Source organism: Lutra lutra, chromosome 1 (assembly GCF_902655055.1).
Source record: "Lutra lutra chromosome 1, mLutLut1.2, whole genome shotgun sequence".
Classification (NCBI taxonomy): domain Eukaryota; kingdom Metazoa; phylum Chordata; class Mammalia; order Carnivora; family Mustelidae; genus Lutra; species Lutra lutra.
Genome location: NC_062278.1, coordinates 4,585,798 through 4,604,275, shown reverse-complemented (window position 1 = coordinate 4,604,275; position 18,478 = coordinate 4,585,798).

The following is an 18,478-nucleotide window of genomic DNA, read 5'->3' as shown; positions in this document are numbered from 1 at the left end:
TCCACCCTCGCACCCATGGCCTGTTCTCGGTAAAGCAGGCAGTGTGGTCTTTTAAACGTTTACACACACACCAGATCCCAGGAAGCTCTGCTCACAATCTCCACTGCCTTCTGATCTTTCACGCAGTGCGCACCATGGCTGCAGACCCTGAGCTGTCCACAGCCACCACCTCCCTGTTCTGGCGGACAGGTCTCTGGCTGCATCCCCACTCCTACCCTCCCCGTGGATTCCTTGACCTTCCTCAAACACACCTGCATGCCCCCACCCTCCATATAAACACTGTTCAGTCACCTGCCCCCAGGGCTCACTCCCTCCTCAAACGTCCTCTCCTCAGACAGGCCTTACCTGACAACCCCCATGCCACAGCATTCCTGGCCCATCTGTCTTTATCGCTCGTAGTTACCCATAACTGTGTAGGTATTGATTACTGGTGTTTCCACCTCCGTGACGGCTGGCACTCTGCCTTTGTCTTCCCTGTTGCACTCAGCATGCCGGCAGCAAAGCTAAGCGTGTGGTAAGAGCTTAGGAGCACCCGCTGAATGACGACAGAGACTGGGTTTTTGAGAGAAAGCGCCCAGGAGGCATGCCCTAGGAGCCCTTAGGTGTATCCCTTCCACACCACTTGCCAGGAGGCAGAGAGAGGATGACAACAGTGGAAAAGGGCACCCAGAGGGAAGGGTGCCCCATAACTTCCATCCACATAAACAGGTCATCAAACAAGTATTTCTTTACTCCCTGCCACACAGGTGGCTTGCTGACAGTGCTCTAGGTTATTTTTCAGAGGATGGTTCTGGAGCCTGGAGTTGTGAATTGTTAAGAGAAGGTCAAAGCAGGTGCACACCAGGAGCATCTGGGAAGTGGAGACCACCGCACAGCCAGTCATGGGCCCGTGGGAGCGGCTCCCTGAGCCGCCCCATCCATGGGGAGGGTGCCAGCTGGGAGGAGGGGAGATGGGAGAGCAGAACTGAATCCGCCAGGGGGCTGGAGCCCCTGCAAGCCAGCCTGGGTCCAGAACCAGGGGACGCTCACACAAAATTCCCGGAGACATGAGAAGTTCAGGGCACCTGGGTATGGACCTCACTGCAGGCAGTGTCTCAGTTCTGGGTGAAGAGAAGGGATCACACGTGGGGTTAGCCCATGGCTGGGCCATTGGGTGACCCCGCCCCCCCGCCCCGTCCCCAGCCACAGCTCAGCTCTGTGGCTTCAGCACATCAGACGACACTGGACAGGCACTGATGGAGGGTCCAAGAGCCACCATCATTACTGGGGGGACAGGACAGGGACGAGCAGGAGCCAACCACAAGTGGGAAGGGCGAGGAGACAAGCCTGGCTTCTTGGGGTGTGTTAAGATGGGGGCTGTGGCATCGGACCCCGTGCAGTGCAAATGAAATGTGACCCTGGGAGGTGGCTTCCCTATGCCACGGGGCTGCCATGACAACGGAGTGAATTAAAACTCCCAAAGTGCCAAAAGCAGTGCCTGGCATGCAGAGAGCAAACAATCCAGTCAGCGGAAGTACCACTGGTATTTTTGCTTGAGGCAGAAAAAAAGGTTAAGTGCCAGCAACAGGACAGGTCAGGAACACGGGGGAAAGGGAGTTATAGAAAGCAATAGTGGGTAGAATTACAAGAACCAAAACTGATTTTTTTCCAAAAGATTTATTTATTTATTTATTTGAGAGAGAGGGGCAGAGAGAGCATAACCTGGGGTGGACAGAAGGAGAGGAAGAGAGAAAAAAATCTCAAGCAAACTCTCTGCTGAGCGCAGACCCCAACACAGGACCACAAGGTCATGACCCACGTTGCAATCCAGAGTCAGATCCTCAACCCACTGAGCCAGTCAGGTACCCCAAAACTGAATGTCTTTAGAGACGTCAAACAGGATACCATAAAATTAGACGTTGACCTCATTTCAGGCATATTTCAATGCTTGATTTAAAAACAAAACAAACAAACCAAAAAAGTCTCCATATTTGAAAGGTTAAAAAAAAATTTTTTTTTTGAACCAAGCAGCTCAGATAGTAGAATATCCTGGAGAGAGTATGTGCATAGGGGACCCGGGAGACACCTGTAAACATGACAGAAAGCCCAGAAGCTATAAAATAAAAGAGAATCAGCTGTAAGCATTCATAGGACAGCATAAGAGAGCAAAGCCATGTGGAAGACAGATGCAGCTGGGGCAGGGGCACAGTCACCACCCATGGGACAGCTCAGGTCCTGGCATCAACAGAGGACAGAACCTTGACGGCTCAGGAGCAAAAGGACCATCAGGCCAATGGAAAACCAGGCACAGGACTCGAATATGACCGTTCACAGAAGAAAGAAACAAACGATGCAGCCAGTAAACCTGAGGAGAGGACCAGCCACTTTCACAGCCACAAAACACGAATGTAAATTACAATCAGATATCGCTTCTCACCACAAAATGGAAAAGTAAACAAGCGGGATTCTAAGGTTGGCAGGTTGCAGGGAGGAAGACACTGCTGGTGGCAATGTGATGTGTTTGTAGCTTTCTTTACTGTTAACAGATTCTGGTGATAAGTGTCTAAAAAAAATGCATTTCCCTTCAACCTACCAATCCTACTCTTGGGAATCTCTCCCATTGACGTGAAAAATAACCAGTACTTAAAGCTATTTGTACAATGTTATCCACTGCGGCGATGTTTGCTGAGACAATAGACAGAAAAAAGGAAAAACGAAGAAGAAAAAAAAAAAAATCATCGGAGTGCCCATCAAGGAAGGATGCTGAATAAATTTTGGAACATGCAAATGTTGGAAGATCATAGTTAAAAAATAAGGAAATAGATCAGTGATGTGAGGATAATTCCATCATATTTAATTGAGAAAAGAAAGATACAGAGGAATACAGAAAATATCTCATTTTGGGGGCTCCTGGGTGGCTCAATCATTTAAGCATCTGCCTTCCACTCAGGTCATGATCCCAGGGTTCCCGGGATCGAGTCCCTCATCGGGCTCCCTGGTCAGTGGAAAACCTGCTTCTCTCTCTGCCTCTCCCCTCACTCATTCCCTCTCTCTCTCTCTTTCTCTCAAATAAACAAAATATTTTTAAAGTATTTTTTAAAATAAAATAAAATATCCCATATCTGTGTGAATGTAAGATATCTATGTGCGCAAGCAACCTCATAAGGGTGGGAAAATGTTACAGAGCAAATGTAGACATCGGTCACCTGAGGGGACTGAGGGAGGAGGGGAGCCAAGGAGAGAGAGGGAAGAAAGTTACGGTAAGAAATAAAGGTTGACCTAGAAAAACCCAGCACGTACAACAACATATAACATAAGCCCTTTTATGTGAAATACGTTACAATGAAAGTAGTAATGGTAGTCATCTACGTAGCAGGAGATCCATGTTTTACTGGTTTATTACCTTTTCTGGGCTGTTTGATACTTTTCATTTTCTTTCTTTCTTTTTTTTATTTATTTCTTTTCAGCATAACATAATTCATTGTTTATGCACCACACCCAGTGCTCCATGATACTTTACATTTTCTTGATAAGAACATTGAGGGGCGCCTGGGTGGCACTGTTGGTGAAGCATGGGACTCTCTGTTTCAACTCAGGTTGTGATCTCAGGGTCAGCGGTTCAAGCCCCCGTTGGGCTCTGCCCTCAGTGCAGTCGCTTGTCCCTCACCCTCACCTCTGCCCTTCTCCCCACTCGTGCGCTCGCTCTCTCTCTCTCTCTCTCTCTCTCTCTCAAATAAATAAATTTTTAAGAAGAATATCTGGAATTAAAAGACAATAATGAAAGAAAATAAAATCAGCTAGGAAGCCTAATATGAGGGGCTCATGTGGAGGACACATGCTGACCCTAAAGTCAAAATTTGCTGGTCTCCTTCTTGCCTGATCTTTCTGGTCCTGCCTCGAACCGGAAGGTGGAGTCAGGAGTCTCATCTGCCTGTTTTGTTGGTCCTTCTCCTTCTTGTCATCCGCGGCCTCGAATCCATGGATGATGTTCACTTCCCCGCTCCCCAGGGCCAAGCCACAGGGTCGAAGAGGAGTCAGAAGGCAACAGCCAGAGGTGACAGAGGAAAGGTGGCCTGTCTCCAGGGCTCCTCTGGCACAGTCTCTGCACAGGCGAGTGTCTCTGGGGAGCGGGAAGGAGCCTAGGTGCTCATGGAAGGACAGCGGAGGGCTCGTGGAGCTCCGTGCTGGGGAAAGCTGGAGAGGAGAAGCCAGATCTTGGAAATCACACCCAAGACCAACCATGCAACCTCAGCTTCCCCTTCTGTGCCACGGCTCCTGTCCACTGCCTTGCAGGAACATGGCCTGGGCTGCCCTGAAAGGGTAGGGCCCTTTCAGCCAAGGGAGACCCAAGGGAGCATCTGAGCAGAACTCGTCATCCACAAATGGGCAATGACATCTTCATCCATACCAATTTTCATAGGATTTTGCCAAATTTTAAGCAAATTTCCGAAGAACAACTCTAAGTATTTCAGCTCCTTTATTCCTATTTCTCTAGGGGATATTATTCCAGGAATGGGAATGAAGTAATTAAAAAATAAATAATATTTGATGGCCAGAGCTATGGATAGCCTTGGCTCTCTATGGCAAAGGGAACCTGTTCAATCTTCAGTCAATGTTTTCCAAAGTAGATGAAAGACCTCAGAGTATGATTTACACCTGGAGCATCTCCTCACTTATTTGACAAAGATCTGTTGAGCTCCCGCTGGGGGCTAGGACTGTGAGCACAAGTGAACAAAATAGGCAGCAACCGCTTCTCGTCAGTAGAGAGTCACGACGACAATGTGACAATCAGCGTGACACCCATCACTTGAAAACTATGCTCACTCTGGTTTGTCTTGGAGAGCGACACAAGGAAGATCACTTATTAAACCCTCACTGACCTGTTGTTGTCTTTGAGGCTTTTCTTCTCAAGCAATTTGCTATCACAGAAAAGACCAGCCAACACACAGGTGCAAAGATGTAAGGATGTATAGTCGTTACATTGATATTTGCAATAGCAATGGGAAATAAAATATCCATTATTGGGTTCAGTTAAATATGGTACAACTAGCTAATGAAATACTAGGCAGCCGTTAAAAAAAGATGAGACAACTTTATAGCCCGTACACCAAGATTACGATGTTTTTTTTTTTTTTTCTTAAATTTATTTGACAGAGATCACAAGTAGGCAGAGAGGCAGGCAGAGAGAGAGGGGAGGAAACAGGCTCCCTGCGGAGCAGAGAGCCCGATGTGGGGCTCGATCCCAGGACCCTGGGATCATGACCTGAACCGAAGGCAGAGGCTTAACCCACTGAGCCACCCAGGCGCCCCAAGATTACGATGTTTTGAAGTAAAAGATGTAGGGTGGGGAAAATAGTGGGAACTGAGTATTCTCACTTCCATAATGAAATGTGTATACATTTACACGTTTATACGTGCTTAGACAAGTAACAGAGAGTGATAAAAGAAGCTTTTGTCCATAGTTGCATCTCAGAGGGGGAACTGGAGTAAAACACGGGATATGTAATTTCACGAAGCTGTCTCTTCTTATCAGACAGGTGCTTTCCTATTCATTTTATGTCATCCTACCATGCACCTTTGTACTTTATCAATTAGAAGTCATTAGCATAAAAAAGATATTAATGAGCATTAGGAAGTTATTCTCTATACCTCTGTCCAATATGCCAGAACCAATATCCCAGCCACTAGCTATTTATATTTAAAGGTGAATTAATTAAAATAAAACAAAATTTTAGTTTCTCAGTTGCACTGCCCATGTTTCAAGTGCTCAGTAGTCGTGTGTGGCTGGTGGCTAGCCCATTGATGGTGAAAATATAGAACGTTTCCATTATTGCAGGGACGTCTGGAGGGCTCAGTCATTAAGCACCTGCCTTCCGCTCAGGTCATGACCCCAGGGTCCTGGGATCGAGCCCAATATTGGGCTCTCTGCTCAGTGGGCAGCCTGCTTCTCCCTCTGCTGCTCCCCTGCTTGGGTTCCCTCTCTCCTTGTGTCTCTCTCTGTCAAATAAATAAATAAAATCTTTAAAATAAAAAAGAACATTTCCATTATCACAGACAGTTATATTGGAGAGTGCTGGATACTCTTCACAGAGCTCAAACCAGAGAATTGATCCTGAAATATCTCGGCCTTTGCTCTTCCTAGTAGAATTGATGCAAAGGAGAAATGCAGAACAGGTTTTGCATTATAGAAAAAAACAGGCATTGATGTACATCTCTCCCCCTCTCACCCCTTGTTAAAGAGCTTGAACGTGAGAAACTCATCTCTTCAACTTTTTACAGTGTCATGAAGTATCACAATGTCTGGATGTTTTTGCCCCCTGGAAACCTAAATTAGTCAATGTTTATGGATGTTATTTGCAAGTACAAAGTAACACAAAGAAATGACAGCCCAGAATTATCCTATTTTTTCACTACTGTATAAACTGTAGAACCTTTTCCCCTTCTTGGATCCTTCATACTTGTTTAGGCCTCTGAGGACCCTCCCCACTCTGAGGAGCCCAACTTCTCCCAGCTAAAGGTTAACCTTGAGTCACAATGGATCCCTAAGGGTTGTTGGTATATCTGGTTCAATAAAACACAGAGAGCCAACAAATCAGGAAGAGATTGCCCACCCATGTCTACTCTGAAAACTGCATTTGTGTTTCTTAATCAGCCCAGTAGGAGTTTAAATATCTTCTAGCTAATCACAGTGGGGTCTTGGTCGGTCAAATGCCAAGGAAGCAACCTTTAAGACGTTAGAAGTGTTCGTCCGCTTAGGGAAAAGGTAAGTGCAGAATCAGTTCTTATCCTTGCCCTTCAGAGAGAATGCAGCTTACTCTAGAATTCTCTCCTCTGTGCACAGAGCTGCCTTAGTTCTGGATAATAAAATATCAGAACATCATCTGGCTGAAGAGCTGGCCATGTGGGAATCATGCATTAATAACAGTATCTTAAATGCAGCCCCACACCCAACCGTCTGTTAGGCTGGGGGTTTCCATAATCAAGCACTAGGGGAGGAAGTGGTGATGAATACAAAATGCTCTTTCACTCGGTTTCCTTTTTCTACCCTTGGACTTCCTGTTAGAAACTGCGGTGACCTCTCTCAGAGGACAGAACTTGGAAGCTGCAGAGAAAACCCAAAGCCGTGGACTTCCCGGCACACAGATTCCCAGAACGAGCTTCTCACTACCAGGAGAAGAATGCAAATCTCCCAGTGCTGGAAGTTCTCCTTTCTGTTTTCATGGGAGTCAGCTTATCACAGCAACCTGCTCTGAGCTCACCACATGGGACAGCCCAGCAGACGGAAGATGCAGTAAACCAGCATTTCTCTGAGGTTCAGTGTGACTCAGACTCCAAATTCTAGCAAACAGACCCCCAGTGTGGATCTGCCACAATGTAGAAGGTGCAAAGGAGTGAAACATGAGAGTTCTAGTTTTCTCTTCGTCCACCAAACTGCTTTGATTGTAAGTTAAATAAGGGCTGAACACTGCATGTTTGTCAACCATTATCCAATCCATTCCTATGGGTAATTTTTAAGTAAAAGTAATAATGGTTCATTAACACGATGCTGGTAAGTCATGACATGTTCTTCATAAATTAATTTTCTTAACAAATTTGGTCTTTTATATGAGCAAAAGGAACTTCTTCAAAAGGACCTCAGGCAGCTCACTCCATCTCTCAAGGGCTCAGCTACCTCATCTGCAAAGTGGGAACATCAACAGAACATAATCTGTAAGGTTCTTTTGAGGTTTAAACAAAGCATCCTCCCTGCTCAGAGGTGTGCCTGAAATGTCAGAAATGCTTGACATGGCAATATGGTGATGGTGATTTGTTGCATCCTGACTTTTTTTTTAAAGATTTTTTATTTATTTACTTGAGAGAGAAAGCATGTGTGTGAGAGACAGCACGCATGGGGTGAGAGGCAGAGGGAAAAGCATACTCCCCGCTGAGCAGGGAATCCAATGTGGGACTTGATTCCAGGACTCCAGGATCATGACCTGAGCTGAAAGCAGACAACCCACTGAGCCACCCAGGTGCCCCATGTCCTGACTTCTTATGGAACACATGTGGAGGTATAACATGTTTCCTGATGACTTAAACCCATGTAGGTCAGAGGTCTGTGTGTCCCTATACTTGGCGATCCTGTTGCATTTGGGGAGCTTCACGTTGTTTGGTGTTTGGGACCAGTTTCTGGTAAATCTCCCCTTCCATACTCATTTATTTCAATCTGCTATGAGACAGGAATCCAGGGGACCAAATAGGTTACTATTCTGCTTAAGGCAGTTGTAAACAGTCTTGGTTCTCAGTCAGTGGTTCTCATTGCTGGAAGTTTGGTCCGGGATGGGATCAAGGCTCCAGTGACCCCAACATAAGTTGACCAGAGGAGGCCAATGGGTTCAGTGGAGCCCGCTGTGTCAGAGAAGGTCAGTTAACCTCCTTCTCTGCCTCCTTCTCTGTGGCAGCCCAGCAGGTACAGTAGAGGACTGACCCACCTGCAGTAAGGGTGGTCAGAGGGCAGGTTCAGGACATCCCATCCAACAGACGGGCCAAGGTCACAGACTCCCAAGGGAGGCAGAAGGTAGAAAAAAGACAAATTCAGTCTTTTATCCAGCACTCGCCAAGGTTACCATGTGCTGGTGGACACTTAGGACATGTTAGTGACTAGGACAGATGTTGCCTTCATCCCCTGTATGCAAGAGACCCATGTGGAGCAAATAAAACCAATAACTGCACAAAAAATTAAGTAACTGAATATTTAACTCAATCACAATTAAATGATTATGCTGAGGGAAGGAAGTACTTTGGTGAAAAAGCCTAAGTTGGAGATATACCAAAGGATTCCTTAACCAAGGGCAGGATAGCTGAACAGGCATCGCTGAGGAGGACCACAGAGTAACATATCAGTCACTAGGACTATTGTGAGAAAGTACCACAACCTGGGCAACTCAGACAACAGAAACTTGTTCTCCCCCAGTTCTGGAGGCCAGATGTCCAAGGTCAAGGTGTCAGCAGGGTTGGTTTTCTCTGAGGGACATGAAGGAGTCTGTGTTCCAGGTCTCTCTCCCAGCTTCTGATGGTTTGCTGGTTATCCTCGATGTTCCTTGGCTTGTAGAAGCATTACTCGAATGTCTACCTTCATGTTCACATGGTGCTCTCTCTATGTGCAATCCTGTCTCTGACCAAATTGCCCCATTTTATTGGATTATTGGATTCAGGCCACCCAAATGATCTCATCTTAACTTGATCATCTACAAAGACCTTATTTCTAATTAATTCAAATTCACAGATGCTGAGGGTTAGGACCTTGATATCTTTGGGGGGTGCATATTTGAACCCATTACATGTGGCAGGGAGTTAGACTAGGTGAAGAAGGATGGAGAGAGAAAGCATCAGTAGAGAAGAAGCTTAAGCCAAGGCTCCCGGCCAGGAGGGCTGCTATGATGGCAGAACAGCTGGAAGCCGCTGGTGCAGACATGTGGTGAGCATGGGGAAGAAGGATGGGGGTGGGGAGCTGCCCAGTCCTATAAGGCTCTGGTTTTATTTGGAATGTGGGAGGCAACATGGGAAGTTGGAAACCAGGGTCATGGAAGGTGAAGTGAGGCAGAACCAGCAAGACAGACTAGAGGGATGAGCCCTTCTGCCACACAAGTGGAGACTAAAGGCTTAATTCTAGAGAAGGATACAGCCTCTCTGGGCTGGGTGGCAGCAGATACTTCTGTTGAGGAACTAGGTACAAATTGGAAATAAATTGGGAATTAAAAACCTGTTGGTGCCCTGGATGCTGACTTCCTAAGCTTTTTCCCCACTCAGGCTCTCCAAAGTTTGGCAGCCAGAGATCAGCCTGGGATTGCTGGTCAGTCTAAGGAAAAGGGCATAAAGACACTGACATGCAGAATTCCTCCAATGAAATCATCCAGGCAGACCACCCAACACTTTTCAGTGCTTCTCAAACTTCAACATGAATAAAAATTAGGGGGGAGGGCATTAAAATACAGACTCCTGGCCCTGCCACCAGAAATTTAGATTCATAAGACCTAGGAGAGGCTCGAGGACCTGTATGTCTAACAAGCATCTGGGAATGCTGGCACTGCTGGTCCACGGACCATACTTTGAGCATCATAGCTCTAGATGAGAGTTGATGAATTTCCAACTGACATTTTAGAATTCTGCTCTTAAATACAGAAAGTAAGTATTCAAAAGGACCAAAACATGTGAAAAGAACATTAATCATGAGACAGAGTAACCAAAACAAATAGGGAAAAAAAATAATGACTTAGAGGAAAGAGATTCTTCAGCAAGAAACTTCATTAAATCAAGCAATATTCTCAGAGAAGAAATATAAAAGATCCATAGAAAAGATCTATGCTATTTTTTAAAGATTATTTATTCGAGAGAAAGAGTGGGGGTGGAAAGGAAAAAGGAGAAGGAGAGAAAGAATCCCAAGCAGACTCCCTGCTGAGCACAGAGCCCAGTGAGGGGCTGGATCCCATGACCCATGATATCACAACCTGAGCCGAAACCCAAGTCAGATACTTAACCAACTGAGCCATCCAGGTGCCCTGAAGTGCTGTTTTTCAAAAAAGGAAAGTTGGGGTGCCTGAGTGGTACAGTCAATTGAGCACCCGATTTTTGGTTTGGGCTGAGGTCCTGATCTCAGGGTTGTGTGATCCAGCCCCGAATCCAGCTCTGTGCTCAGTGGGGAGTCTGCTTGGGATCTTTCTCTATTCCTCTCACTCATGCTCTCTCTCACTCTCTCTCTCAAATAAATAAATAAATAAATCTTTAAGAAAGTAAAAGAAGGAAAAGTCAAAACCAAAGTTCTTAGAAATTAAAATATGATAATTAAAAAACTAAATAGAGGAGCTAGAAAGCATGACGTAGAAAGCAAAACAAAAACTTAGAGAGAGAGAGGGATTTTTGTAACTTAGAGTACTGGTCCATGGAGACTGACATCTCAATTAAGGAGATATAGAAGAAGGAAAATCATATGGAAGGAAGAAAGTCATCAAAGATATAATTCAGGAATATTTTTTAGGTCCAAAGGACAAGGACATGATTTTCTAGACTGAAGGGGACCATCAAATATTCAGCACAAGAGATAAAAACAGACATACACCTAACAACTGTAAAATTTTAGAGCATGGCACTAAAGATACTATAAACTCCAAGTAAAAACAAAACAAGAAAACCATCAGATTTAATACATAGGGTTAAGAATCAGCACAGCATTGGATTTCTCAAAACTAGTGTTAGAAGTTAGCAAACAGAAGCATATGTCATACAAAACCATAGATAAAATAATTTCCAACCTACAATCCCATGTCCAGGTAAACCAGCTATTAATAACTAGCACCAATAGGTTTTCATAATACAAGGCTTCAAAAAATACACCTCTCCTTCACTCTTTATCAAGAAGATACTGAAGGATGAGGTCCACTAAAATGAAATTGGAAACCAAGAAAGAAGACATGACATACAGGAAACAGGAGGTATAAAACAAGACAGAGATGCAGGCAGTCTCCACAATGATGGTGAGAGCCCTAGGAAGCAGCCATACTCCAAGCCTGGAGAGCAAAGAGCTCAGACAGTATCTGGTCAGAGTCTCTTGGAGAGACGTCTTAGAGAGATAAAACTGGTAGAACTTCCGGGTGTTTGAATGTACTAAGAGGAGAATTACACAAATGGAAGAGGGTTTGGAGTCAGTAGTAAGCACATGGGAAACCAAGCAAAAAAAAAGACCCAGAGGAATATTAATTCTAAGGGAAAATGTGTTTAAAAATGGGCAGGAAAATAAAAGCAGTGTCCTGTGTAACTCAGCTGTGAATATTGATGGCACTTCAAGATGCTGGATATTGAAAACATAAACATGGAATGTCAGTCTAATCAACATTATAACTATCTTGAAAGAGGCGTGATGGAAGAACACATGTACTTCCAATGTTAGAGTGAACTAGAGCTCAGTCCTCATCTATCACGGGAAGTTAATAGATAGTGCCTAAAACTGGATTTTTTAAAATTTAAATTCAATTAATTAACATTATTAGTTTCAGAGGTAGAGTTTAGTGATTCATCGGTCGTATATAGTACAACCTTGTATATGATACAAGGGGTTATATATAATATACCTTTTTCCCTCCAGCAACCCTCAGTCTGTTTCCTAGAGTTGAGAGTCTCTTATGGTTTGTTGACCTCTCTGATTTTGTCTTATTTTATTTTTCCCTCCCTCCTCTTATGCTCCTGTTTTGTTTCTTAAATTCCATATGAAATCATATGATAATCACCTTTCTCTGATTGACTTATTTTGCTTAGCATAATACCCTCTAGTTCCATCCATGTTGTTATAAATGGTAAGATTTCATTTCTTGATGGTTGAGTAATATTCCATTATATATATACATATATATAGAGAGAGAAATATATATATGTATATATATGAATGTATATCCTATCTTCTTTATCCATTCATCTATCAAAAGACATCTGGGATCTTTCCATATTGTGGCTATTGTGGACTCTGATGCTATAAACATTGGGATGCAGGTACCCCTTTAGATCACTATGTTTGTATCCTTTGGGAAAATAAAACTGGAATATCTTCTAAAGTTGGTCTATAAACATGTTACTTCTAAACAAGGAGATAATTTTTTAAGTGAATTAAGGAGATAATTTTTAAATGAATTAAAAAGAGCTGATTGATTTTCTCTAGGGAGAAGAAAAGAAAGGGATGGGGATAGTGTTATTGTAGCAAACCCTGTAAACTATATGACTCTTCAAATTTCGTACATGTATAAGTCTGAGAAAAAATATTAAATATTTAAAAATCAAAACAAAAATAGACAAATAACATATAGAGGAACACCTCTGGAATGGTGACATGAGGAGCTACATATACTCTCTCCCCAGTGAAATAAGCATAATTGGCAAAAATTATTTTTTAAAAGCAAGTCTTTGGAAATTGTCCTTAAAGCACTTCAGTAGACATATATGAAATGAAGAAACACTTATTTAAGAAAATAATGTTTTTAACCAGATATGGAACCAGTGAATGTCTGTAGCATCTGAGACACAATTTGCTCGCTCCCCACCCCACTTACCTCACTGTGATAGAAGCTCTACTCCAGGCAGATACAGCCAAGAACATGATGCTCACACTTCCCACCCCGATTTTGGATTTAGCAGATAATGACTTCAAAGGATGTCTTATAAATATGTTCAAAGAGTTAAAGGTTGCCTTGCTGCAAGGATCAAAAGATAGTATGATAACAATGTCTCATCAAATAGAGAATATTAACAAAGATACAGAAATCATAAAAACAAACAAACTGAGAATTCTTGAGTCAAAAACCTTAATAATCAAAAACCTCACTAGAGTTGCTCAACAGTAGATATGAGCTGGCAGAAGAAAGTATCAATGAATCTAAGCACAGGTCAATAGAGATCATACAATTTGAAGAATGGAGAAAAAAGAATGAGAAAAATAAACAGAGCCTCCATAAATGTGGTAAGTTATTAAGCCCACAAACATAAGAGTAATGAATGCAACAGAAGAAGAGAGAGAAAGGAACACAAAAAAGATATTTATAAACAATGGTTGACTGGGTGTGGTGCATAAACAATGAATCTTGGAACACTGAAAAAGTTTTGAAAAATTAAAAAAAAAGATTGACGAATTACAGACCTATATCTCTGGAATCAATAATACATTATATGTTAATTAATTGAATTTAAATAAAATAAATAAGTAAATAAAAGTTTCACTGGAAAAGAAAAACTAATCATATACTGTATGGTGACTAACATAACACAATAAAATAATAAATAAATACATAAATACATAAATAAATATTTTAAGAGAAAAATTAGGAAAAACATGGCTGAAAATGTTCAGATTTGATGAAAATTTTTAATCTACATATTCAGAAGTTCAGTGAACTTCAAGATAACTGCTAGAGATCCAAACCCATATCTGTTATGGAGAAGATTCTGAGTGCCAAAGAAAAAGATAAATATTGAAAATAACAAGAGAAAAATCACACATAAAGGAACCCCCAAAATATTAGCAGCTGATTATCAGCTACCATAGAGGCCAAAGCAGTGGGATGACGTATTCAAATTGCTAAGTGGGAAAAAACTACTGCCAATCAAGGATCTTATATCCACCAAGCCTATCTTTCCAAAGTGAAAGTGCTGTAATTACATTCCTAGAAAGAAAAGAAAAAAAAAAAAAAAACAGAAAATTTATTGCTATCAGACTTGACTTATAAGAAATAATACTAAAAGAAGTTCTTCAGACTGAGCAAAATTGACACAAGTAATTCGAGGAAACAAGGAGTATGAATAAAGGTAATCATTTATGTTAATTGTTTTATATATACATATATATATGTATATGTATATTTTTTTAATTTCCTATATCTTCTCCTTTCTTCTCCTAACTGGTTAAAAATCAATTGCATGAAATATTATGCATATAATTGCATTGTTGTTCTTATAACCTATAAAATTATAATGCATTTGACAATAGCAACACAAAGGAGACAGGAGAAAATAAAATTTTATGGGAGGAAGAAAAATGACACAAGATGATAACTGAAAGCCGTATAAATAAATGAAGAAAATCAGAAATAGTGACTAAGAAGATTGACATAACAAACCTCTAATTACATAAAGAAGAGGAGCAAGAATTGGAGTTATGTAGGATTGCCATTTCTATAATCTCACTTGAATTGAGTTAGTCTAAATCTAAAATACATTCTGATAAGATGTGTATTGTAAACCTAGAACAATCAATAAGAAAAAAGTCTAAGATAATATATAATAAAAGTTGTTAAAGAAATTAACATAAGAAAATGTTCACTTAATGCAAAAGAAATCAGCAAATAAGGAATAAAGAAACTGAAAAGAAAAAAAAAAGACAGGAGATATATAGAAAACAAAGTAAAAGGGCAGATAAATTCAACCATATCAATAATAACACTAAATGTGAGTGGATTAAGCAATCTAACCAAAGGCAGAGATTATTAGACTAAAGAAAACAGAAACAAGGCCTAACTACATGATATCTATAGAAGTCACACTTTAAATGCACAGATGTGAACAGGTTGAAAGTAAGAGGGTAGAAAAGAGGCACAACAACCATAAAAGAAATGGAGCTGCTATATAAATATAATATAAAAAAGTATAAAAGTGTTTCTAAAGATAAAGAAGCAAATTTTATAATGATAAAACATCAATTTCACAATAATTATAACAGTTAAAAACACACCACTAAGGAGGAAAAAAAAAAAAACTAAGTAACCTAACTCAAGCAGATGGGAGGAAATAAAGATTAGAGAGAAAATAATGAAATAGAAAATTGAAAAACATTAAAGTGGATAAAACAAAAATTCCCTGAAAAGATCAACAAAATTGACATGCTTTTTTAGATTGACTAAGAAAAAATGAGAAACAATTCAAATTACTAAAATTAGGAAGTAAATGGGAAATTGTTGAACTAAAAAAGTATTGTGACAGGTTACAATGAACAAATACATAGCAATAAATTATATAACTTACACCAAATGGACAAATTCCTGGAAAAAAAAATCCCTAACACTACTCAAAAAGAAACAGAAAATCTGAAGAGACCTATAACAAAGAGACTGAGCCAGTATACCACAAAAAATGCTTGGACGCAGGTGGCTTTACTGGTTAATTCTACCAAGCATCTAAAGGGTAAATAATACTAACTTTTCATAAAGTCTTCCAAAAATTAGAAGAGGCATTTTCAACTCACATTAGGCCAATATTAAACTGATGTTAAAACCAGCCAAAAATATTACAAGAAAAGAAGCTGCAGATCCAAAAAAAAAAAAAAAAAAAAAAAAGAAAGAAAGAAAAAGGAAAAGAAAGAAAGGTCACATCCAAATGCCAGACACTGAATCCAGCAACATATAAAATGAACTATACACCATAACCAAAAAGCATTTATCCCAGGAATGCAAGGTTGGTTTAACACCTGAAAATCAACTAATGTAACACATGTCAATAGAATAAAGGACAAAAACCACAGGGTCCCTCAACAAATGCAGAGAAAGCATATGACAAAATTCAACACCCTTCCATGATGAAAGCACTTAGCAAACTAGAAACAAAAGTGAGCTTTCTTAGTCTGATAAGGCAAATCTATAAAAACCACAGTTTAACATCATAATTAAATGTGAAATATTGAATACTTTTCCTCCAAGATCAACATGGCAAGGATATATGTTCTCACTACTGCTATTCAATGCAGTTTTGGAAATTCTACCCATGAAACTGAGCAAGAAAAGAAATACAAGGCATCCAGGCTATAAAGGAAAAAATTAAAACTACCTCTATTTACAAGTTGCATAACCTTATATAGAGAAAATCCTGATGAATCCACTAAAAAAAAAAAAACTATTAGAAAAAGTGAACAGTTTGAGCAAGTTTCAGGATAGGGGGTCATTATACAAAAATCAACTGAGTTCTATATAGTTTCAACAAACAATCTGAACATGAAATAAAGAAAACAATTCCATTTACAATAGCATCAAAAAGAATGAAATACTTGGTAATGTATTTAAAAGAAATGCTGAGGTGTCTGGCTGGCTCAGTCAGTGGAGCACACTACTCTGGATTTTGAGGTCTTGAGTTCAAGCCCCACGTTGGCATAGAGCTTTTTTTTTTTTAATTAAAAGTAAAAACTAAAATGTCATTTTAAAATGAAAAGTAAAACATTCATTCTGAAAACTATAAAATGTTGTTTAAAGAGGTAAAGAAGAAAAATATCCCATGTTCATAAATCAGAAGACAATAGCATTTTTTTAAAGATTTTATTTATTTATGCAGCAGAGATCGCACATAGGCAGAGAGGCAGGCAGAGAGAGAGAGGGGGAAGCAGGCTCCCCATGCAACAGAGAGCCCAATGTAGGGCTCGATCCCAGGAGCCTGGGATCATGACCTGAGCTGAAGGCAGAGGCTTTAACCCACTGAGCCAACAAGGCACCCAGAAGACAATATCAATGCAATCCTTATCAAGATGCTGGCTTTTTTGCAGAAATTAACAAACTAACCATAAAATTTATATGTAAATGGATAGCCAAAATAATCTTACTAAGAAGAATAAGTTGGAGGAGTCACATTTCCAATTCAAAGACTTACTACAAAGAGAGTAGATCTTAAAAGTTCTTATCACTGGGGCACCTGCATGGCTCAGTCATTAAGTGTCTGCCTTTGGCTCAGGTCATGACCCCAGGGTCCTGGGATCCAGCCCCACATCCAGCCCCGATCAGGCTCCGTGCTCAGTGGAGAGCCTGCTTCTCCCTCTCCCACTTCCCCTGCATGTGTTTCTTGTCTCACTGTCAAATAAATAAATAAAATCTTAAAAAAAAAGTTCTTATCACAAGGGGAAAAATATTGTAACTATGTAAAGTAATGGAGGTTAACTAAAATTATTGGGGTCATCACTTTACAATATACAAATATGTCAAATCATTATGTTATATACCTTAACTTATACAATGTTTATACATCAATATGTTGCATTAAAACTGGGGGGAGGAGCTTATAACAAAGCTTCAGTTATGAAGGCATTGTGGTCTGGAAATCAGTGGAATGGAACTGAGAGTCCAGAAATAAACTCTTGCATTTTCAACAAGGATGCTAAGACAATTCAAGGGGGAAAGAATAATCTTTTCAACAAATGGTGTGAGACAACTGGATATCTCCATCCAAAAGAATGAAACTGGACCCCTACCTCACACCACACACAAAAATTAACTCAAAATAATCACAGTCCAAAATAAATGCAGGAGCTACAACTATAAACTCTTAGAAGAAAACAGAAGAATAAATCTTTGTGACCATGCACTAGGCAAAGCCTTATTAGATACACCATGAAAAGCACAATGGACAAAAGAAAAATTCGTAAGTCAGACTATATCAAAACTAAAAGTTTTTGTTCTGCAAATGAAACCATCAAAAAACTGAAAACACAAGCTATGGAATGGGAGAATATTTCTAAATCATATAGCTGATAAGGTACTTATAACCAAAACAGATTTTAAAAAAAGAAACCTCTTACAACACCATAATTTAAAAATAAATAACTCAATTAAATTAATGAGATCTTAATTAGGTGTTCGTCCAAAGAAGATATGCAGAAAGACAATAACACATGAAAATACAGTCAACATCATTAGTTATCAAGAAAATAGAAATCAAAACCACAATGAGAAACCATTTCACTCAGTATCAGAAAGAGTTAATATCAAAAGTTTGCAAATTTCAAGAAAATGAAACCCTCATTCACTGTTGCTAGAAATGTAAAATCGTACAGCCACTTTGGAAAACAGTCTGTGAGTTCCTTAAAAAAAACAAATTAAACAAAGTTACCATCTGACCTAGAAATTCCACTCCTAGGTATCTCCTCAACAGACATGCAAACTTAAGTCCATACAAGAACTTGTACATAAACATTTTAGAGATGTTATTCATAATCACTCATAATTACCCTAAT